This window comes from Neomonachus schauinslandi, chromosome 3 (genome assembly GCF_002201575.2).
Source record: "Neomonachus schauinslandi chromosome 3, ASM220157v2, whole genome shotgun sequence".
In the NCBI taxonomy this organism is placed as follows: Eukaryota; Metazoa; Chordata; class Mammalia; order Carnivora; family Phocidae; genus Neomonachus; species Neomonachus schauinslandi.
The window spans coordinates 184,944,862-184,968,760 of NC_058405.1; positions in this window are offsets into that span (position 1 = coordinate 184,944,862).

Below are 23,899 nucleotides of genomic sequence, written 5' to 3' on the forward strand. Positions count from 1 at the left end.
TGCAAAGACAGAGGCCCTTGTTCTCACTAGCTCTGGTAGGTTTGGCCCCCTTGCTCTCTCTCCTGCACCCATCACTGAGGCTTTGGAAATGAAAGACCTCATTACCTGGCCTGGGCCTCACACCTACCTGGGGGGCTGGGGGGGGTGGGGGTGGGCACCAGGCTCAGCCCAGCAGTGGGGGGTTCCCACAGGAAGAGCTGCTGGATCCACACCATTTTGGGTGTTAAAGCATCGTAAAAGAGTGTGGCCTTGGGGGCCAGGCTGCCTCGAATCCTGCTCTACCTCCTACTAACTGTGTGTGTTACTTTTATCTCCCTATGCCTCAGTTTCCTTATCTGTAAAATGTCAATAATAGCGGTACCTACTGCATCGGGCGGCTGTGAGGGCGACATGAGTTAATGAGTCAAGTTCATAGAACAGTGCCTGGCACGCACTTGAGTGCTCCATGTTGGCAGTCACCGTGATTATAGTTACAGACGCTTCGGTGGACTCTTTGCCAAGGACTGACTTTCCCTGCTTGCTCCAGCCTTCCTCTCTGCTGCGGAATCACAGTCATGTGGGCAAATCCTCCTGGCAACTTCTCTGTAGGTGGGCCCCCCCCCCAGGCATCCAGGTGCTAGTGCACCCGGGGAGAAGGGCAGACCTGCACGCTGGGGGCTGAGGGTGAGACACGGACAGAAGTGGGAGCACCCCAGCTCTGGATAAAATGCCAGAGGGAGAAAGGAAAGGCCCAACGCAGGAACCTGGGGAAAGGCCCCAGTCCCCGGGCAGAGGGAAGCTGTCGGCAGGCGGGAGTGCTCCCACCCATTACAGGCACGGGGGCCACAGTGCGGGCTGCACATGGAACAAGGGGAGCACTACTGGGGAGGAACAAGGTGGTGGGTGAGGGGGAAAAGAATGAGCAGGATAGGGGTGCCTGGGTGGCTCAGTCATTAAGCGTCTGCCTTCGGCTCAGGTCATGATCCCGGGGTCCTGGGATTGAGCCCCGCATTGAGCCCCGCATCGAGCCCCGCATCAGGCTCCCTGCTCAGCAGGAGGCCTGCTTCCCCCTCTCCCACACCCCCTGCTTGTGTTCCCTCTCTCCTGCCTCTCTCTCTCTGTCAAATAAATAAATAAAATCTTAAAAAAAAAAAAAAGAATGAGCAGGATAACGGGGTGCTGTAGGGAGGGTACTCTTTGGTGTTGAGAACCAAGGCACAGTTATTAATTCACCCCCACAAAGCTGGCAGCTCCTCACTCTTCTCATTGAGGTGCTAGGGTTAACACCTGACAACCACCCACACTCCTCCAGAATCAACAACCAGCTTTTTGGGTGTGTGTTGTGCCGCTGAGAGATGGGTCTGTAAGCAGAGGTTCTGCGTAAAGAGACTTTTAGGCCGGGCTGAGCGCCAGCAGGGCAGGCATGACATCCTAGTGTCTGAGCCCGGCTGTGGCTTGGCTTGTGGGAGGGCACCCACAGTCCTGGCAAACAGCAGGAGGGACACTATGCACCCCCCACCCCCGTGGCGCGGTGAGGGACTCACGCCCCCAGCCGTCCGCGGACAGCCTTCAGTGCGGGCCCCTTCAGAGACGTCATGGCCAGGTCTGTGCCCGGGGCTCAGGCCTGACCGTCCAACCCCAGTTCCAGAGTGCCCGGGTGACCTGGGATTTGCACTGCAGACTCCATTCCCGTCCGCCCCCTCGGCCTCAGAGCCTATGTTCCAGAGACCCCAACCTGTGTCCAGAGGCTGCTGGTTTTTTCCATCTGAGATGTGTGTGTGTTTGTGGGGAGGTGGGGGGGGACTGCAAATTCAAACTGTGGAAAAAGTTCAAAGATCTTTTTAAAGGGGGGCAGCACCTGAGTCTCAGTCGTTAAGCATCTGCCTTCGGCTCAGGTCGTGATCCCAGTGTCCTGGGATCGAGCCCCGCGTCGGGCTCCCTGCTCGGAGGGAAGCCTGCTTCTCCCTCTCCCACTCCCCCTGCTTGTGTTCCCTCTCTCTGTCAAATAAATAAATAAAATCTTTAAAAAAAAGATCTTTTTAAAGAGAAGCTTCATTGTAAGAAAAGTTAGAAACTTGACACCATCTTGAGAATGGTTAAAAAAAGGGAGGGGAGCTAAATCTTGGTCAGTGTTTTTACTTGTTTTCTAAGGACAATGTTATTGTTTAGTCTACAGCCGCTTGCCTAATTGGTTAAAGTCACCATGTGATTGTGGTCAAGTTTATAGGTTTGCCTGGGTGAGGCACAGATTCTATCCAGGAAAGAGTGTCTCCAAAAAAAAGTGACCACAGATAAGGGCAGTCCCCCCCCCCCCAGGAGGAGGTAACAAAGTGTAAAGGTAAACTAAGGTCTTAAGTACACATTTACATATTTAAATGAAAGACTGGATCCTCTCTGGGCTAAAAGAAAGCCTCATTTCCGAGACTGCCTGGTTCCCGAGCTTCCAGTCCCTAAGAGTGGAGGGTGCGCCCTCTGCTGGAAAGAAGGCAGCACTGGCCTGCAGCAGGAGGGCGCGAGGCCAAAGCCCAGCCTTGAGGATGTTTGCTTGGGGATTTGAGACACACCCGTGAGAGAAAGGGGGGTTAAAAGAAAATTTTCTTTACTCGCAACACTTCTGACACCAAATGTGTGGGTTTTCCACACCAAGCAATTCTCCAATTCTCTGCAGACACCCACCTGGGTGTCCTACAATTCAATTCGGGCACCAGCTTGAGTTAGCACAAACCCTACGGGTTAAGGGCTCAGTCCCGCCAGATTGCCCCACTTCAGGTCCCTGAGTACCGACTCTTCTCTCTAATGTGGCCACAAATCAGGGATTCCCACGACTCTCTCCTCAGGTTGGATAACTGGCTACAAGAACTCATAGAACTCAGGAAAACACTCTCACTGATTTATTATAAAGGATATTATAGATGATACAAATGAACAAGCAGATGAAACGGTACAGAGGGCAAAGTCCAGAAGGGTCTCAAGCACAGGAGTTTCTGTCTCCCAGGAGTTGGGATGTGTCGCCCTCCCGACACGTGGATGCTTTCACCAACCCAGAAACTCTTCAAACTCTCATGTTCAGGGTTTTTATGGAAGTTCCATTATATAGCCATGGCTGATTAAGTCATTGGTCATTAAGCCAACCTCCAGCACCTCTCCTCTCCCCAGAGGTGGAGAGGGTGCTGAAAGTTTCAACTTTCTAATCCCAGGTTTGGCTCCTTGGTTTCTAGCCCCCCATCTCCAAGAGTCAATTACACAAATTCAGGTATCTTTGAAAGGGGCATATTATAGGGCGCCTGGGTGGCTCAGTTGGTTAAGCGACTGCCTTCGGCTCAGGTCATGATCCTGGAGTCCCGGGATCGAGTCCCGCATCGGGCTCCCTGCTCGGCAGGGAGTCTGCTTCTCCCCCTGACCCTCCGCACTCTCATGCTCTCTCTATCTCATTCTCTCTCTCAAATAAATAAATAAAATCTTCAAAAAAAAAAAAAAACCAGAATATGAAAGGGGCATATTATAAAGAACAAAAGATGCTCCTCTCACCCCTCTCACCACTCAAGAAATTCTAAGAGTTTTAGAAGTTCTGTGCCAGGAAGCGGGCAGGGGTGAGGCAGAAACCAAATATATATTTCTTATTATTCAGAATAAACTCTAAGATACCACCAATGGAGTTGACTCAAGGTGGCTCTCTGCTCAGCGGGGAGTCTGCATCTCCCTCTCCCTCTGCCCCTCCCCGCCTCTCCCCCACCCGCTCATGCACACACTCTCTCAAATAAATAAAATCTTAAAAAAAAAGGGAGGGGAACAATGGCAGGAGGACAGAGGGGGATAGACCCTCCCACTGGGGTCACCCCCAGAGCCCAAGATCATGACAATGTTTGTAGAATAGCGCTCCAAGTCAGACCTCAGAAGGCCCAGAGTCCTCCAGAAAGGATCCCACCTTGGCAAAGGCCTTCAAGGGTGGGGTCTGACTGAGGGGGTCTCTGGAAGAGCAGTACCCACTGAACCTGTGCTTGAATGCAGGCTGCTCCCTGCCCCCGGGGTGTCCTCAAGTGGACCCTGAGGTACTAGATGAAGGTCCTACTGATTTCCAGGCTCAATTTCCTCATCTATAAAATAGGTCTCCCATTTGCCTCACAGGGATGCTATCACCAATAATGCATATTTTTTAAAATAGCATTTAACGGTGGGCATGTGACAAATGTCAGTTTTCTCCCTTCCTTGGGGTTTTCTGCATTGTCTGTGTATTGATCAGGAGTCTTTTAATTTGGAAGTGACAGAAACCAGCCTGAAACAGTTTGATGGCCCAGATTGATGGGGCAGGCAGAGAAGGGCTAGGAAGAACTGGCTTTGGAGATGCCCGGGATCAGGGCAATTCTGCCTCTTCTCCAGGCTTCTCTTCCTTGCGGGGAACGTGGCTCCTGAAGGCTCCAGTCCCACAAGCTTGCACTTCCAAGACTAAGAGGAAAGATCTCTGTTTCCCTGCTCCTGCCTGATAACTCCTCGGGGGAAGTGCTCTGGTTGGCCCAGCCTGGATCACATGTTGGAAAGGCCTTCCTCATCCAGAGTTCCTGGCACCTCCCTGAGCAGGTGGCTCTTGGCACCCTGAGCTGTGTCCCTCCCAGAGAGGAGAAGGAGGCAGTTAAGGAAGCCTGTCCCCTCTTGGCTTTCCTTTGTCCTCACTGCAGGTGGCACTGCTCTAACCTCCCCCTGCAACTCAGTGGAGGCCTTCAGATAAAAACCACCTTTCCCACCAGTCTGTAAATGTTCTACCCACAGTCAGAGGCTTCCTTCGACCATGTGCTTTGGAAAGATCCGAGGCATTCGTAAGTGTACTCCATCTAACTCCATGAATTAAAAAATATTCCTCTGCATCTCTGATTTTTAAATATCAACCAATGAGGAAATAGGATTCACTTAAAACACCTGGTTTGGCCTCTCTGACCACCTGCATTTTATTAGTACTTGTCAAAATACAGTTTCTGGTGAGGAAAAGCACCTCCCACACATGGCCTCCACCACACTGAACTTAAACAAGAGAAGCAAGGTCCTCTAGCAAGAGGAGGAAGTTAGGGTTACCCCTGACCAAAGATGGGTAAGTTGAGGCAGACCAGGGCAGGGCATGATGGCAGATTACTGCCAGCCCCTGCATAGTTCTGGGCTTTGGGATTCCGCACGTAATGATGGGCTGTGGTATGAAACAGATGGGAGGGAGATCGAGCAGCCCAAGAACAAGGCCCACGCCAGAAACTTGGCGAGACGCTCGGCAGGCACCCCCCTCCCCACGCCCCTCACCCAGAGGTGGCCTGGTCACACTGCAGCCAGGGCAAGGAGGTGAATGGCACAGCGCAGACACCAGGGGAAGGCACAGGAGTGGAGGAGCGAACCAGGGATGGGAGCAGAGTGGCGTGAGCAGGGCCCGGTGTCTCCTCCCCCAAGGCGGGTGGCCAAGCGAGGCAGAGATTTCCTGGGCGACCCGGAGGGGAGGGAAATGAAAACGCCCCCGTCCGGCCACCTGCTCCTCGTTGCCAGAGCAGGAGCCCAGGTTGGGGCCTGGTGAGAAACGAGACTGGAACGGAAAACTGGGGCAGTGAGACGGGGTGACGGCAAACAAAGGCCTCTGTCCGGGAGAGAAACGCCGGCTGGCCGGGGGTCGCGCTCAGGCCGTCCTCGCCGGCCGCCCGAGGCCAGGCGGCGCCGCTTCCTCGCCTGGGGTCGGCCCCCTTCCGCCGGAGCTGGGGGCTGGGGGGCTGGGGGGCTGGGGGCCCAGCTCCGGGGCGGGGCCGGGGGCGCGGCCGGACGGGCGAGGGGCGGCGAGGACAGCCCCCGCCCCGCCCCGCCGTGTCCCTGGCGACCGAGACCTCAGCGCCGGGGCGGGGGCCGCGCGAGGGTGTCTACGCCGGTTGCTACGCAACGGCCGGGTGACGTCAGGCGATTGAGTTTGGTTCCCAAGGTAACTGGCCGGGCAGCTGGGCCGGGAACTATTTGTGTCTGTCCCCAGAGGGGCCGCGGAGCCTCCGGGGTCTGGCGCAGCGGAGGAAGTGCGCTGCTGGCCCGCGGGCAGGCGTGGGGACAGAACACAGAGGCCCTTTCAGCTCTCGGAGGCCGGCGACCCAGGCGGGGCGGTGTCTGAGCCCTACCGGAGGACGCCCCTCCTCCGCTCCCGGCCGCCCCCGTTTTCTCCCCACGCCTGAGGGGGAGGCCCCTGGATCGGCGGGCTTTGTCTACTTCTAAACGCTCCCCTGGGTAAACTCTAGGAAGAAAGGGGCTTCTGTTTGTAGCGGCCCGGCCCTCCCTGCACACAGTAGGCGCTCAGCACGGCATTCCCGTGGGACCGTGGACGTTCGCTGCCCTCTCAGAGCCGCGGGACGCCGCCAGCACTCAGAACCCCGCGTCAGGTTCTGACCTCCCAACGCCTCCGTACCTGGCCTCCGTGCCCCGGTGAGCTCATCAGCAGATTGGCTCCAGGATTTGGGGGGGGCCACAATGCAAAATTAAATGAGAGGCCCCTTGGTCAAAAATGACCGAGGGACAATGTAGGAAACAAGCCCTGGTCCTGCCCACTGAGGACGGACTGCAAGAGCGTGAAAGTGACACGTCCGTGGGAAACTGAGGCAGGGGACATCAGTCACAGAGGAGAGAAGATAAGGCTCAAATCTGGAGTGGAAGAAGGTGAGGGCCAAGACACAGCAGGAGCAGAAAGACCATCAGGTGTGCACAACCCAAGCAGTGACCTAAATCTGAGCAGTGACCAGCTCAAATCAGAGCTGGCCTCAGGTTGCCTGGGGGACCCCTAGGGCTTCAGAGGGGTGTAACTGGGTCTCAGGACTTAGGCGATGCAGTCTAGCCAGGCCTCTCAGGCTCTTCCCTCCTAATGACACCTGTTGCAAGAGGATAACATCAAGCCTCCCACAATCTGTCTCCAGGAAGCCACCACCACCTCCCCCAGCACAATGGGCCAGACCAGGCTGCATCCAGGAACGTGGGTATCTGGGCCCAGGTCTCAGAGAACTGGTGTGCTTTGACATGGAGACCAGCTATTTGCCCAGGAGCCAGGGCATGCTCTGTCCGTCCCACGCAAGGGAAGCATCTGCCCCATCCCTGTAAACCTTCATTTTTGTCAACAGTCTGACTGCTGGCCAGGGGCTCGGAGGACCAGAGGTGTCTAGGCTGTCTTTCCCGGGCAGTGAATTGCCACAGCCTGATCCTCACTTGAGAAAAGCCTGCAGCCCTCGTCCTCTCCTCTCCTCTGGGTGAAGCAGGCTCCGTGATCCCCGTTTCACACACATGACCTGTTCTAGGACGCACCCGGGCTCACCTCCCACCCAGATTCGCCAGACTCTCCCAGAGGATTCCTTGAGAATGGGTCCTGGGCCTAGGAACCAGAGCTGGTGCGCGGAACCAGCTACACAATTTGGGGGGCCTAGGGCAAAATGAAAATGCAAGGTCCCTTGTTCAAAACCTATTAAGAATGTCAAGATGGGGCGGGGGGCATCTGTCTGGCTCAGTTGGAAGAGCATGTGGCTCCTGATCTCGGGGTCATGAGTTTGAGCCCCACGTTGGGTGTAAGGATTACTTAAAGGGGCGCCTGGGTGGCTCAGTTGGTTAAGCGACTGCCTTCGGCTCAGGTTGTGATCCTGGAGTCCCGGGATCGAGTCCCGCATCGGGCTCCCTGCTCGGCAGGGAGTCTGCTTCTCCCTCTGACCCTTCTGCCTCTCATGCTCTCTGTCTCTCATTCTCTCTCTCTCAAATAAATAAATAAAAAATCTTTAAATAAATAAATAAATTTAAAAATGTCAAGATGGTGACAATTGAGCATTGAACTAAGCATTGGGGCCCTGGGTGACTGCATGGGTTGTACACTCACAAAACCCGCACCACCCAGCTGGCAAGTCCTAGACACCAAGCAAGGTGTCTTCCGGCACAGAATCCAACCTGCTCCCTCTGTCAGGGTCCATCTGTTGGCCTCTCCCCATGCTACGGCCGGCCACCTCTGGGGGTACTTTCCTAACCACCCATTCAACAAAAACAGCTGAGGTTCCTCAGGCCCACCAGATATCACATGGAGGGGATGCGTCCAGTACTTTCCCATCAAAGGACCCAAATCACAGAATACTTCCAGAAATGTTCATTTATGCAAATGCTGGATGATTGGTTCTCTATTTTCAGCTGAAGAACACTTGCTCTTGAAAAAAATATATAAGGGGCATCTCTGTTAAGATGCTGAAATGTGAAATGTAGCAGCTGATTGATGAGGGTTTGGCACGAATCAACACTCAAATAATATATAAGAACAAAAGTCAAGCGTGTGTTTGCAGCCTCTTAAGGTCTATGGCACACCCACAGTTCATCTCGGTCTGCCCTCAGGGAACCAGGGAAGGGAACCTCTGCCTCAGGCCATTGGATTCATCTTCACCCTAGGATCAGGCCCTGCAATGGGGACAATGGTGAAAGACCTCCCCTGCATGGGAGCTTCCCAAGGTTCAGCTGGGCCTGAAGCCCTACTTCTCCCTCCTTCTCCTGCCACCTTCCCGACCCTTCCACGGATGTGACCCCAGGAGAGCTCCCTGATAAACCTCCTGTACACTAGTCTATGAAGTCTCTCACCCACCGGAGGCACCCATGGGCCCCTCCCACCTCTTTAACTGCCCTATAACAGTTGTTCTTTCATTTGTTCAACAGATCTTCACTGAAGGCCTACTATGCACCAGATGGTGTTATAAGTCCTGGGGGTAAAGCAGAATAAGGCAAGCAAACACTCTGCCTTCATGGAGCAGACATAAAGCAACCAAAAATATAATGCAATAACATCGAACTTAGAAGTTCTATTAAAAATAAACAACAACAGAATGATACAATAAAGAATATCTGATCTGAGCTGGGGGCACGTACTTTAGATCAAACTTCCTCTGGGTCAAGGAAGGCCTCTCTGAGGAGGCAATATGAGGCCAGGCACTCACCAGTTTGAAGGACAAGCATCAACCAGGCAAGTTCAAAGGCTCTCAGGTAGGAAGTTGGGTTGTTGGGTTCACAGGAACAAATGGTCCTAGAATAAAGCAAGCAATGGGAGGGGCGCCTGGGTGGCTCAGTTTGTTAAGCGGCTGCCTTCGGCTCAGGTCATGATCCTGGAGTCCTGGGATCAAGTCCTGCGTGGGGTTCCCTGCTCATCGGGGAATCTGCTCCCTCTGACCCTCCCCCCTCTTGTGCTCTCTCTCTCTCAAACAAATAAATAAATCTTAAAAAAAAAAAAGCCAGCAATGGGAGATGAGGTCAGAGGCAAGGCCAGATGATTCAGGGCCTGGAAGAAGAATCCAGAAGAATTCAGCTCTTATTCCGAGTGAGGTGGGAGCCATGGGGCAGTTTTAAGCAGGGCAATTATGGCAGTCACCTGTTTAAAGCCTCACTCTGGCTACTGGGCAGAGACAGGACTCACTACGTGTTTCACCTGCTCTTTGGCACGTGTTTGCCCTTTGGCCTGATTGTTACTAACTGGTGTTTGTGCAATAGCCTCTCTGCTCCTTGAGGTTGGAGGCCAGTCCCGAGACGTGTTTGGATCCCCGCACCACCTTGCACTGAGTACGTGCTCAATAAATATTTACAGGTCAACCAGCTGACCCATCTGTGTCCCCAATGATCTTCTGGAGTCTTGCTTCTTGGACCAGCATCAGCGCCACCTGGGAGCTTAGAGGAAAGGTAGAAACCCAGGCCCCACCCAGGCCTCCTGAATCAGAATCTGCAATTTAATAAGATCCCCCAGAAATTCGGATGCATGGTAAAGTTTGAGAAGCACTTCTAAAGAGTAGAATAACTGGAGGGCCAGACAAGGAGGTGGGGAAGGTGGAGGTGACCCAGGAGGTGAACCCAGGTGCACAGAGTGGACTAACTTGGGGAGTCTCCCTTAAAGGTTGCAACCACCCTGAGTCACTGAGTCTGAGAGGAGCTCGGACCAGTAAAAAAGCTAATACTTATTTGGTGCTTTCTATGTGTCAGACACCAGTTTCTCAATCTTTTACACGCATTAACTAATTCAGTCTTCACGACAGCCCTCTAAAGTGGTACTATTACAACCACCATGCCCATATTGCAGATGAAGAAACCGAGGCCCCGTGAGGTTGAGGTTATTCCAGAATCTTCAGCAGGTACACACGCATTTGGCGGTGCCCGGCGGTTAGAGCAGGGCCTGTTCTGATTGGTGGCTGCCTGCCCTACTGATTATTCAATGTTTTGAACGTCGCCCTGGTTACCGAGCTGCATGGAAGACTCAGGATCCAAATCAGTCCACCGCGCTGGAGCCCCAAACCACGATCCTCTATCCAACTAGCGCTATCACCACCCAGAAACAGCACACCTCAGGGACAAGTAATGTGTGTCAAAATGTTTTGCAAGCTATAAAACCCAGTATGATTGCTAAGTGCGTAGATTCCTCTGGGGCAGAATTGAGAGAAGCCTGTTAAAGCTGCAGAAGCTGGGCCGCCAGAGGTCAGAGGAGAGACTGCTATGGGGGAGCAGCATTTTCTCTGCTTGCTTCAAGGGGAAACTGAATCAGAAGGAAAGGCCTCCCTGAGTGGAGCCCCCAGGATCAGCCCTGAGGAGGCTCTAACTTGCCAGATACCCTCAGGCACTAATCACGTTGGCCTGGGCGTGTCTTCAAAGACTGACGGGACCCTCCTGGTATCGACCACTAGAGGGCGCTGCTCCCCAGCCTTCGCCCCATTGGACCCCACCTGCTCACAAGAAACTAGGACTTGGAAGGAGTCCTAGTGAGCAAGCACCAGGGACTTCGAGAAATGGAAAAGGAGGGAAGGCATGAGAGAAGCGGGACTTATACACCCTTTCAATCCCCAGAACACTCTGGTGCAGGAGCTCTTGTTCCCATTTTACAGATGAGTTATCTGAGGGCCAAATATGTTGGACAAGATCCCCCAAACCAGGACGTTAGGGAGAGGTAGGGCTGGGTCATCTGATTCCAACCTCAGTTCCCAAGGGGACCACAAGTAGATGTCAGCTCGTCTGACCCTGTCATGCCGCTGGTGTCCCTGCTTCTGTTGACCCTGTGTTCTGAGCAGAAGCCAGAACCTCTACGTTGCTGTATTTTCCTGCTGTATTCCAGCAACAGTTCCAACAGCCAGCACTCATAAAAACGGCCCCTTCCTGAAACTTTTGAGGTCGTGGTCTCCTGCTTCATTGTCCTCCGGCCTTCAGGGACCCCCACCTGCCGCCCCAATACAGCAGCCTCGGATTCTGGCAGATTCTGGGGTCTCCTCTGATCCCTGATCCTCTGATCCTAGCCTCAAATTCTATATCCCTTCCCCACCCTAGGGACCCCACAGGTTTAGGCTTTGCCCCCTGGTACCCCACGGCAGGGAGCAGCACAAATAAACAAGGGGACATTTGAACCAAGAAGAGCCTGTGGTTGCGGCCAAAGACTTTTTTCTCCCACCAACTCCTTTTATGGCCTCTGGGTCCAGTTCCTTCTTCATAACAAGTCAGAGCTGGAAAAGGCCTCCGGAGTCGTTAGGTCCGACGTGAACCAACACTTTCCTTCTCTACATAAAAAACCCCCGCCGTGCTGCAGCCAGGTTCACAAGACGAGCTAGGCCAGGGCAGGAAGCGTCCCGCACAGGAGGGAAACTCCAGTCCCGGGCGGAACCTGGGCACGTCGTCCGCCCAGGTGGCCCAGTCCCCGCACCTGCAATACGGAGTGGGGGTGGGGGCCCAACCGCCGCTTCGACTAAGGTCCCGCCCCCAGCTTCTGAGCTTCTGTTTCTAAACCCCGGGACCGCCCTAACGAACATCTCTTTCGGCCCCTCGCGGCCGGCCCCTTTCTTTCGCTCTGCCCTGGGAGCTATGGGCAGCCCGCGTGTCTGTGCGCACGTGCGTGTAAATGATCCTGTATGTGCAGGAGGAGCGTGTGTGCGCCTCCGAACACGCGTCCGGGCCGATGCGCGGGTCTGCGTGCGCCCCCTACGGTTTGGCCACCCCCGGCTGCCGCAGCTGCCAGGGGGCCGTGTGCAGCGCTGCGTGTGCCGGGCGGGTACCAGCCCGGGCCACCCTTCCGTCGCCTCGCGGCCGAAAGCGTCCGGACCATGGGGGCTGCTGCTTCTCTGGCCCCAGGCACGGGCCTCCCTTCCCGATCCAGCATTTTCTGTTTTCCCGGGCCTCCACCCCGCCCCTCGTCCTCCGCCCGCCAGGAGCGCTCCGGGGCGGGGGCTGGAAGCAGCCCCGCCCGGACCGGCCGGCGAGGGTGGCAGGGCTGCGGGGCGCGCGCCTCCTCTCCCCTGCCGCCCCCGCCCCGGCGCCCCGCTGGGTTTTTCCATGACTGCATCCGGCCGCGGGCCGCCTTTGTTCCCGCCGTCCTTACGAGCTGGCCCGCCTCTTTTTTGTGCGCCGGGGTTTTTCCAGGGCTCAACTGGAGCATGGCGGAGGCGCGTCCTGCGCCCGGGTCGGGCGGCGCCCCCGGCAGGACCCCCGCGATCCCCAGCGGGAAGCCGAGCCCTCTCCGGACAAAATGCTCCGTCCCTCCTGTCCCTAAAGCCAAGGCCTGCGGCCCTTGTGCGCAGTTGGGTACATTTGTGTGCAAAGTTGACCACCTGGCCCGCGCGCCTCCGCTCTTCGGGAAGCGCGTTTGGTGCCCCGTGTCCCTCCCCTGGCTGCGCGTTGTGCGGCGGTCAGATGGGTGCAGTGTTTGCGGAGCCAGAGCCGGGCCGCCCCGGCCTCCGGCTCGTAGAAGGGCCTCACATTTCCCCTAAAGGGCAGGAGGCGCACTCGGGGAGGGAGGGAGGCCTGGCCTGGCCGACCCCACTGCGGGGGGGGAACCCAGGCGCGCACCGGACCAGGCAGAGCTGGGAGACACCGAGTGTCCACCGCGTGCAGGCGGCCCCCGCCCCCACGGGAAACCGGGCACACTCGTCGCAGCAAGCGCCAGAGCGCGGGGGACTCCTCTGGGCCCGGAGTCCCCTCCGCAACATCAGGGAGGACGGGGAGCTAGGCGGGAAAGGGGGGTGGTGTTCTAGGGAGTGAGAGCAGGCACGGGATCCTCACGGGCCGCGTGGGCACTGTGTGCCCGCAGCCCCATCCTGTCCACACTGCCGGATCCAGTCGGCCCCTGCGGAGCTCCGTTCAGTTTGGTCTCTGGGGAACGGTGGCATTGCGCCCCCGGGGAGCCTCTCAGCTGTTACTCGGCCATGTTGGCGGGAAAAGCGGAGGAAACACTGTGTTTGCTTCTGAGTGAGGCTTGCTGAGCCCTACCACAGAAGGCAGACTCGCAAGGTGGCCTCCAGCCCGGGGTATGGGGGTGAGGGGGGCGTCTGGGCAGAGGAAGCAGTTCTGCATTAAGCGGGTGTCTGGCTGTGGGGGGAGGTTGGAGTCCGTGGCTGGCCCCACCCCACAGCCGGACAGGAGGCGGCCTCACGTGGCTAAAGATCAAGAGGTAGGGGTGGGAGGAGGAGGAAGGATAAGGAACCATCCAGATCCAGGGAGGCCCAGGGCGCTCTCTCTGTGGGGGTAGGAGGGAGTGCCAGCTCCTTTCTCCTTCCCTGGTGCCTTATCTTGTTTTCTCAGCAGTCATGGGGGAGCCTGACCACCCTGAAAGGGTGGCTGGAAGCAGGACGGAATCCAGGCGCCCCAATGGTGACATCCTGGCTTCTCCTTTCTTCTCACCACACCCTGCCAAGGGGTGCAAGTCGAGTTCAAGGTCTTAGGCAATAGGAGTGGTTCAAATGGCAAACCACAGTTCTTACCAGTCCTACCTGGCCGGGGTTGGCAGTGGGGACAGCAGGTTGGAAAGAAAATCTGTCCGCTGACAACAGCTCTCAGCTGTGCCTTTGTCCCCAGCTGTCTTGTCCACCATTTGCCCTTCATTCTCTCTGCTCTTGACCAGGCTCAGAATCTTAATCCCAGGCCTCAACCGTTATCCCTCAGTTCTCTCATCTATAAAATGGGGATACGAAGGGTGTCCGTGGGTTAGATGAATGTATATGTGTTTAATATATGTAAAGAGCCTGGCCCATAGCAAATACTAAACAAACATTTGCTATCATTATTTAAAGTTAAGTGACTTGTCTAAGGTCCCACAGTAAGTGGCTAAGTTTTGATTCCAGCCCAGGTCACCTGGTTTCAGAGCTATGCAAGCCCAGTTTTGCACTAGCAGAATTGGGAAACGGTACCCATGTACATAGCTCATCTGCAAAGTAGGGGAAATCATAGGTGTTGGGGGTAGGAGACATTTTTCTAGGGAAGGGCCCACATTCATAATAGTGATGTCTGACCTAGTTCCCACTTTGTGGCTGTTACAATTGGTATATGGCTTTTTTAAATTACATATGTTAATCGAGAAATTTATGACAAGCCGATAATTACCTTGATGGTAGAAAACTCCAGGTCCTTCCAGCAGTAATGCGAATCCTAGGACATTTCATTCATGTTTATTGACTTGTTTTTTGCCCGGCCTTGCGGCAGATGCTGTGGGGGCAGGGAGAGCATTCTTGGGAGGCACAGAACTCACTTCACTGCCTTCTTGTGACAATATCTATGTCTCTGTAATGGTGATATCTTTAAGTGCCAACAAGACTGGTTTAATTAACTAGCCATTAATAGCTGATGGGCAGACCCAGATGGTCCCATGATCTTCTTGCTTCTCTAAAACCAGCTGGCTAAATGAGGGTGGGACTTGTTCTAACCAATGGAATAAGGCAAAGATGACGGGATGGCTTTGGTCATGTGCATCTGATTATATGAGATTGCAATGACCGTCTCGCTCCGATACCTCCCCTCACTGGCTTTGAAGAAGCAAGCTGGGGGCGCCTGGGTGGCTCAGTCGTTAGGCCTCTCTGCCTTCGGCTCAGGTCATGATCCCAGGGTCCTGGGATCGAGCCCCGTGTCTGGCTCCTTGCTCGGCGGGAAGCCTGCTTCTCCCTCTCCCACTCCCCCTGCTTGTGTTCCCTCTCTGGCTGTCTCTCTCTCTCTCTGTCAAATAAATATTAAAAAAGAAGAAGAGAAGGAAGCTGCCGTGTTGTGCCCAGCCTATAGAGAGGGTGGGATACTGAGATACCAGCTGACACAGGCGAGAAACTGAGGCCTCTGCCCAACAGCTTGCAAGGAACTGAACCCTGCCATCGACCACTGGAGCTTGCAAGCAGATCCTGCCCCAGTCAGGCCTCAGATCGAAGTCCAGCAGAAGATCCAGTTAACCCTTGCCCAGACTTCCAGGGAGAAACTGCGAGCTAATACATGTGTATTGTGTTGAGATATTACATCTGATGCATTGTTATGCAAGAGCAGAGCACTAATGCAGAATCTGTTAGGGGAAAGGTCCTGCAAGGGACTATGAAGGGATGCGGAAAAAGTGTAAGGGATTCCGCACTTCAGGAGCTCCCAGGCAGCCCAGGTGAGAAAGGAAACATGGCATGGTTTCACTCTGACAAAAGGAAAGTCATGTTTCTGAAGAAGCCACTTGGCTCCTGAGTCGAAGAATTTGTCAACATGGACTCTAGAGTCTATGAACAGCGTGCAGAGTCTGCAAGGCCCAGACCTACCTGCAGCTCAAGATCCACCCCCCTCATTCCACCTCCCTTCCTGCCTGGCCTCCTGCCACATCACTGCCCTCTTTCTGGACTGCTCTTCTCCCTTCTCTGTTCACTGACTCTTCCATTCCAAGGACCAGCTTGACCTGCGGCCTCTTTTTTTTTTTTTTTTTTTTTAAGATTTTATTTATTTATTTGACAGAGAAAGACACAGCGAGAGAGGGAACACAAGCAGGGCGAGTGGGAGAGGGAGAAGCAGACTCCCCGCCGAGCAGGGAGCCCGATGCGGGACTCGATCCAGGGACTCCAGGATCATGACCTGAGCCGAAGGCAGTCGCTTAACCAACTGAGCCGCCCAGGCGCCCGGCCTGCAGCCTCTTTTAGGAAGCTTTCTTGAATTCCCTGGCAGAATTAACCACTTCCTTTTGATTTCCCAAATGTTTGTTATCAAAGGCATCATCTTGTATTATTCGTTTCTGATTTTTTTTACTGAGCACCTACTAAGTGCTAGGCCTCCTGTTAGGTGCAAGAGATACTGTCAAATACAGTACAGAGCTGTCCTTGGGGCCTCAGGCCTGGTGGTGGCAGTACCTGTCCCAGGCCCATCCTTTCCTGCACACAGGCCAGGCCCCACCTCTGCATCCGCGGCGCTCAGCAAACACGGCCGCCGTCTTCGTGTCGATGAAGGCTCTGCAGGCTTTCCTCTGGTATCTCATGAGGGGTTCCTGGCCTCGTGGCAGGCTTTTTGGGGAGTGAGTCATCTGTCAAATACGCTCCCAAGTAGCTGAATCAGTTGGCCATTATGATGTAGTGATGTCCATGGGACCTCCACATTCAACATGTTGACAGCAAATGTCAGCAGAGATAGACTTAGTTTACCTGTAATTGATACAGGGCTTTGGAGGCTGTTATTAATAGATTCAGTGGCATTTTAAGGTTGTTCGAGGCTCCACAGTATGGGGAGATTGTGATCTCCTGTGCTGGTGATAGGAGATGTATGCATCTAACTTATCTAAAAATTGAAGGACGTTAGCAGCACGTTAGAAAGAAAGGAGGCCAAGACATGGCCTTATTAGTCCTTGTGGCCTGGCACCTCGGCTAGGAGTTTATAAAATGGGATTTTCAATTCCCTTGTAACCTGTAGCGGCCCTTACTGACACGACTTTGAAGGCCACTGCCCATGCTGTCAGATGGAGTTTGGAAATGTCTGAGGGCCCCGGAGGGCACAGACTGGCATTTCGCTGTTGCCAGGGGAGCGGCCGCTCCATCCTTTCACTGTGCCCCCGCCCAAAATTTCCGACCAATCCTAGGCAAATGTTTGGTCCCTTGTTTTCCGTTTCCTGGAGAGTCTCCTTCCCCAAGCATCCTGGCCCTACGGGAGGGAAGGGATCGTACCTCCAGGCCCCCATCAGTGGGGTCCTAGCAGCCCATCCTGGGGCTGCCCTCCAGACCCTGCATCTTGCTGTATATCTGATGGATTTCTCTGGCTGTGGCCCATCTTGCACCTGGGGCCTCCATTATCTCTGCCTAGAATTTCCAAGCCACTCCCCCAATCCTCCAGTGGGAACTCCCACCCCACCTCCAGACATAGACCAGGGCCTCTAGGGGTCCTTTTTTGGAGTATGATGAGCTTCCTGGAATGTGACCAGAGTTCTGCTTCATTCCCTGGAACTTGTTTACTGTGGACTGTGGCCTCTCCCGGGGGTGGTGGTGAGCCTTCTCCCCAGTGATGAGGAGCCAGCCTCTTGTTTGTTTCCTCACTGCCCCGGTTTGCCCTCCTTCCCTCCTGGGCAGAGTGGATGACCCCCTTTTAATTTCAGCTGTAGGGGAAAAAGTCTCAGGAATGGCCTAAAAAGCTGCCCCTCAGCCCCATAATCTAAAAGACCCTCCCGTGAACGGTGCCCCTTCTAGACTGTCCCCTCCCCCAGCCTCCCTAGAGCTGGACCATTTTTAGGGTCCTATCTTCATACCCATTTTTCTGCTTCATCCATGGAGTTTGGTGATCCGAGTTTTGGCCTGAAGTCTTGGCTGAGGGCCTGGCGTCTTGACTGAGGGCCGGGCATGCTTTGACTCCCCTCTCAGACTCGGCACAAGGTTCTAGAAGGACTGCCTGCTGCTGCACTCTGTGTGTGCCCGGCCCCAAACCCCACTCCCAGGGCGTCACCCCACTGAGGCCACACTGAAGACATCTCTCCAGGCTCTGGTCTCTTCCTCAATCAGACAGTTCTGCCCCAGGCAGTTTCCAGCTGATGGTGTGGGATTAATAAACACAGCAGGAAGTCTTTGTTCTTAAAAAAGAAAGAAAGTTCTCTTAAAAAAAAAAAATACTTATGCACACAACAAAACATTCAAAAAGCCAAAAAAAAAAAAAAATTCTCTCCAATACCCGTGTTCTTCAGTTCCATTCTGTACAGGTAACTATTTTTGATGTTTCTTGTTTCTTCCAGACATTTCTAAGCCCTCATCCTGCCTCGCACCCCATCCCCACCACGGAACAAAAAGCCCTGATTTGGAGTGTTTGCCAATTTTCATGGTGTAAATACTCCCACCATGGCTGATTTCAAGCTACCAACATGATGTCCGTGAACGTGGAGTTAAGAAATAGGCAGGATCAGCTAGGGATGGGAACCGGCTCCAGCTCTCCAGGGTAAAATTAGGTGTACATCATTAAACACACAGCCAGACACGCACAAATGGAATCATAGGACACCTTCACTTTCCTTCTTACATTGTACTGAACCAACTTCCCGGGAAGATGAAGCCAAGTAGAGCAAGCACCACCGTGGAGCGGATCTATCGACCCATCTGTTCCTCAGAGAAGACGATAGATGGGGAGTGTCTGTCATTGAGAAGCGTGAGGCAGAAAAATACGAGGGGCATCAGGTAAACCACAGGGTAAGAGCTTTTAAGAACCTAATGAGTGAGGGGCGCCTGGGTGGCTCAGTCGTTAAGCATCTGCCTTTGGCTCAGGTCATGATCCAGGGTCCTGGGATCGAGCCCCGCATGGGGCTCCCTCTCCCACTCCCCTTCTTGTGTTCCCTCTCTCACTGTGTCTCTCTCTGTCAAATAAATAAATAAAATCTTAAAAAAAAAAAAGAACCTAATGAGTGAGGTGTCATTTTCGAAGAATAAAAACTTCGGTTTGAGTAAATCTTGAAGAAACAACATCTTAACTTCTAATCGAGTATTTAGGAGTTAAATGAACCCTTCATTCAGGACAGGATTTAAACGGTTCTCCCAGAAACAAACAACAAAACAAAAACAAAACATTTCACCTACCTCCTTTTAAAAACTTCAAATGATTGATCCAATTTCCCAGCTAGAGAGAACGGAGGAATCTAAAAACCCAGAGAGAGGAGCCAAATGAGGGGCGTCCCATGCAGGCATGTGACCTTGGGCTTCCTCGGTGTTCTTCAGAAGCTGTGGACATCCCAGCCCTGACATCCGCCAAATGACTCACTTTGGTGGCTGCCCACAACTCCCTCTGAGTACCATTAGGAAACATTTATTTTATTTTGTTTTTGGGGGTTTTTTTAAAAGATTTTATTTATTTATTTGACAGAGGGAGAGACAGCCAGAGAGGGAACACAAGCAGGGGGAGTGGGAGAGGGAGAAGCAGGCTTCCTGCGGGGCTTGATCCCAGGACCCCTGGATCATGACCTGAGCCGGAGGCAGACGCTTAACAACTGAGCCACCCAGGCGCCCCAAAACATTTGTTTTTTGAAACCAAGCCCTTGAGAAGGGATTTCAACTTCCTGGGTTTCTGGGTGACTTCCTCTGTGGCTGGCTTGTCCCTCTGCCTCCTGGCACCTCTTGTCAAGCATTTTGAGCTTCCCGCAGTCTTTGTCAGAAAGACGATAATTAGGGCTGGTGTCCACCTGGGCTCCACTGGTCGGGGTTATTCTCTGGAAAGCTGCAGTTGAAATGGAGTTTTGTATACTTCAGAGGACAGAAGGTAACCTTCGGGATCCAAACGGGCATCATGCCATGCTGGCCTCTGTGAGGGCCGCTCTCTAAATCCCAGGAATAGAGAAGGGGATCCATGTTGAGCATTAGAACCACAAACTATTAGTTTATGGGAAAGGAATAGCTTCTAAAGGATCCATCTTGTGCCCAGAACTGAGCAAATGCTAAGACATACAAGTGTATAAGATCCCTGGATGTAGCGCCCCCAGCTGCTGTGCAGCAGGAGGTTATGGATGTCCCCCCTCCAGCAGCATTGGGGTTTCCTTTGAAGCATGTGGCTGAACCCCTTTGGGAAGCAATCCTTCAGGCCCCATCTTTTCCAGGGATGTATCTCAGGCAAAGCCATTGCTAATGGGATTATGGGAATCTATAAATGGCTATGTACAGCTGAGAGGAATAGACAAAGTTCGGGAGACTGTGAGGTTGGAACGAGATGGCAGAGAACTGTCTTCTGCTCACCATCCATCCATGAGGACAAGGCTGTCTCAGTTTGTTTAGGGACCAGCGGGAGGAGACCTGGATCTTTATGAGGGCCAGACAACTCAGAGATGGCTTCCCTGTGTTGAGAGAGCTCAAGATGGCTAGCCCACCACTTTAACTGGATCAGGGGCGGTGCGGAGAGGGGTATAAAAACTTAGAACCCAAGATTTGGTGTCTAAAAGCCACAGGCTGCTAAAGAAAAGAGGCTTGCTGTGGGAAGAAAGGTCACAGTCTTTGGATTTAGTCCTCCATGTGGCCATGTTCCAAGATATGGGTTATTTAGCTCATGGGCAGGTATGTTTCAGAACATCCTTGGGGACAGGAAAAATATACGGTCATTTATTTCTGGGGAGTTCAGGACTGAGGAATTCTCAAGTGGATTTACTCATGTCTCCAGGGCTAGACTTGCATCATTCACTCAGGCCGAGGGCTGGTAAAGCAGAAGACGTCGTTCCTCTCAGTAGACAATCTCTGCACATTCCACCGCCTTCTGCAGGGAGAGCAGAGAGTTTCTTCCAGGGCTGGCCCAAATGAAACTCAGCCCTCAGCAGAGGGCTGGCGAGAGTGGGGAACCCAACAGAGAATCAGGGGGGACAGCTTGAAGGACCACGCAGAGCACAGGGGGTCCTGCGTGGGTTTGTCATTCAGGATCAAGATGGAGGAAAAGTCGATGCTGCATCACATTCAAGACGATTGGGGACAGAACAGAGTGACTGGAAAATACGTAAGGAAAATAAATCTGAAAAAATAGTAAATCTGAAAATACCAGATGCTGAGGATATGTGGGAAATGGGTATTTTTTTTTTTTAAGATTTTATTTATTTATTTGAGAGAGAGAATGAGAGACAGAGAGCATGAGAGGGAGGAGGGTCAGAGGGAGAAGCAGACTCCCTGCCGAGCAGGGAGCCCGATGCGGGACTCGATCCCGGGACTCCAGGATCATGACCTGAGCCGAAGGCATTCGCTTAACCAACTGAGCCACCCAGGCGCCCCAGGAAATGGGTATTTTTAAACACTGCTGTTGACAGTATTACCGAATGGCAACACTGGGTAAGCTGAAGGTGTAGGTATCCCAGACCCAGCACGCGCTCCCGGCTGCATCCTTACCAGAGGTCTTTAGCACAAGTGTTCTGGAAAACAAGCACAAAGATATTTTCTCTTTACAAAGATACTTCTCGAAGCACTGTTTGTAATAGCACAAAAAGTGAAAACAGTCTGTCTCCCGGCAAAAGAAAGGACAAAATGAACTCTAACTTGCTCATGGGAGGTATTCTACATTGCAGTTAAAATGAATGAACTAGGTCTTCATGTATCAACATGTAGAATGTCAAAAACATATTGCCTTAGAAAAGCAGGTTGCAAATATGGTATGCACAGTGATTCCTTTTACTTAAAGTTTCAAAACACATTTAAAAAATGGTACTGTTCTTTTCAAAAATGCATTTGGGAGGGGGGCCCCTGGGTGGTGCAGTCAGTTGAGCTTCCAACTCTTGGTTTCAGCTCAGGTCATGATCTCAGAGTCTTGAGATCAAGCCCCGCATTGGGCTCTGAGCTCAGCGAGGAGTCTGCTAAAGTTACTCTGTCCCTCTGCCCCTCCCCATGCTCACTCGCTTTCCCTCGCTCTCTCAATGAATAAATAAATCCTTTTTTTAAATTTTTATTTATTTATTTATTTATTTATTTGACACAGAGAGCACGAGTGAGGGGGAGCGGCAGGGAGAGGGAGAAACAGGCTCCCCGCTGAGCAAAGAGCCCAGTGTGGGACTCGATCCCAAGACCCTGGGATCATGGACCTGAGCCAACAGCAGATGCTTAATTGACTGACCCACCCAGGTACCCTCAAGTGAATAAATAAATCTCTAAAAATTTTAAAAAGTAAATAATTATAATTCATTTAGGGGTGCTTGCCTGGCTCAGTTGGTAGAGCATGGGACTCTTGACCTTGGCGTTGTAAATTCCAGCCCCACACTGGGTGTAGAGATTACTTGAAAATAAAATCTTTAACAACAACAACAAAATGCATTTATAATATGTAGCAAATAACAGAAACATACACGGGGGTCATTTTCACCCACCTCAGGGAAGTGGTTAGCTCTGAGGAGAGAAGGAAGGAAAAGCCACACAGGGCTTCAGCTATTTTTGTAGAGCTTTATCTCTTAAAAAAAATAATATGAAGAAAATAAGGCAAACATCTGTCTAATCTCAGTGTCTATCTTCTGATGTCCCTCCATATTACATTTTATACTTGTGGTAGGCTGAATAATGGCCCCAAAGATGTCCCTCTATGTCCTAATCCGCGGAATCCATGCATACTCTACCTCATGTGGTAAGAGGGACTTTGCAAGTATGAGTAAATTAAGGATCTTGAAAGAGGGAGATTATCCTGAATTATCCTGGGCCCAGTGTAATCACCAGGTCCTAATAAGAGGGAGGCAGGAGGGTCAGTCAGAGAGAAGAGATGGGACGGTGGAGATAGAGGTTGGAGGGATGTGCTTTGAAGATGTAAGAAGGGGCTACTAGCCAAGGAATGCAAACAGCCCCTAAAGGCCAGAAAAGGCTAGGAAACAGATTCTTCCCTGAAGCTGCAGAAGAAATGCAGCCCTGTCAGGATCTTGGTTTTGGACTCTGACCCCCAGAACTGTAAGAGAATAAATCTGTGTTGATTTCAGCCACTAAATGCATGATAACTTGGCAGAGTAGCAATGGAAAACGAATACAGGACCTTTTGGTGAATGTTTCGCAATGCAAAAGTTTGTTTGCTTTTCTTTTATGATAGTAAGTTAGAAGAAGGGTAATAAAGCCTAAATCCCTTCTTCCTGTACCTCCTCCTTCAGAGGAGGTTGAGCTATTCAGGAATGCTCCTCATCCCTCAGCCTCTATATTTAGGAGACTGAGCTGTGTGCCCATCTCAGTTAGGCCCTGGAGTTTCTGGAAGCCCTAGCTGTCAGAACGTGTCCAGAGCATTGGGGTGAGCCACACCCCAGGAGAACTTCAGGAGCTGGTTCCTCCCTCCCTGGAAGGTAAAGCTGCCAGAAGCCCACAGACATCTGAGGTGCCTTCACCCCTCGACTTGGGTCAGTGCCCTCCCGGGGGGAGCTCAACAGGGGGATGCAGCTGAGATCTGATGGGGGCAGGTGTGAAGTCTGGCCAAGGAGACATTTGTTGAAGAAGTTGACTGGAAGAGAGACTGAGAGGAGAGGGGGTTAAAGGCATGTAATGATCCAGAAAGACTTGTTTTCAGGAAAAGAAACACCTGGGTATATCTGTGTGCGTGTGTGCATGTGGGTAGGGGGTGGTGGGGGGCGAGAAGCTGGAGTGGGGAGTTGGGGGGTAGTGGAGGCCAAAGGCTGTGGCAGAGGCTGAAGGGTCCAGAACGTGGCACAGGCAGAGGAGAGGCCTGGGTGGGAGGAAAGATGGTTCTTCTTTTTCCAGATCTGGAAACTAGGTGGGAAATACATGGACAAGAGTCTGGAAGGACATGACACACACCCACCTCAGAGGTGGTCTGGGGTGGGAGTGGGGGGACAAGGGAGGGTCAAGAGGCTTCACTCCCTCTGGGTCTCTTGAATTGTTTTATAGTAAAGGTGCATTCCTGCACTACGTGTGAAATTAAAAATAAACTTAAATAAAATTAGACCCTATGAACATCACAGACAGTTGTTCTCAGAAGGGGCAGACAGGTGTAGGATTCACTGACGGGGTAGCCTGGGGTGTCAGGATTTGACCAAGTGTAGGGGGCACCTAGGGGGGAAACGCTGAGTGAGTAAAGGGAACGTCTGACAAGCCTTGAAGGTGGCAAGACCCCGAGGCTAGAGCAAGGCCCCTGCCGGAGAGGAACCAGCAGCTGAGGAGATGCCCATCTGATGTTTCAGGGTCTCTGGGAGGCATTTTAAAAGCACAGACTCCACCCCCAGCCTCAACCCGATGCTGAGTCAGGAAGTCTGCGGGGGGGGGGGGGGGGGGGGGGG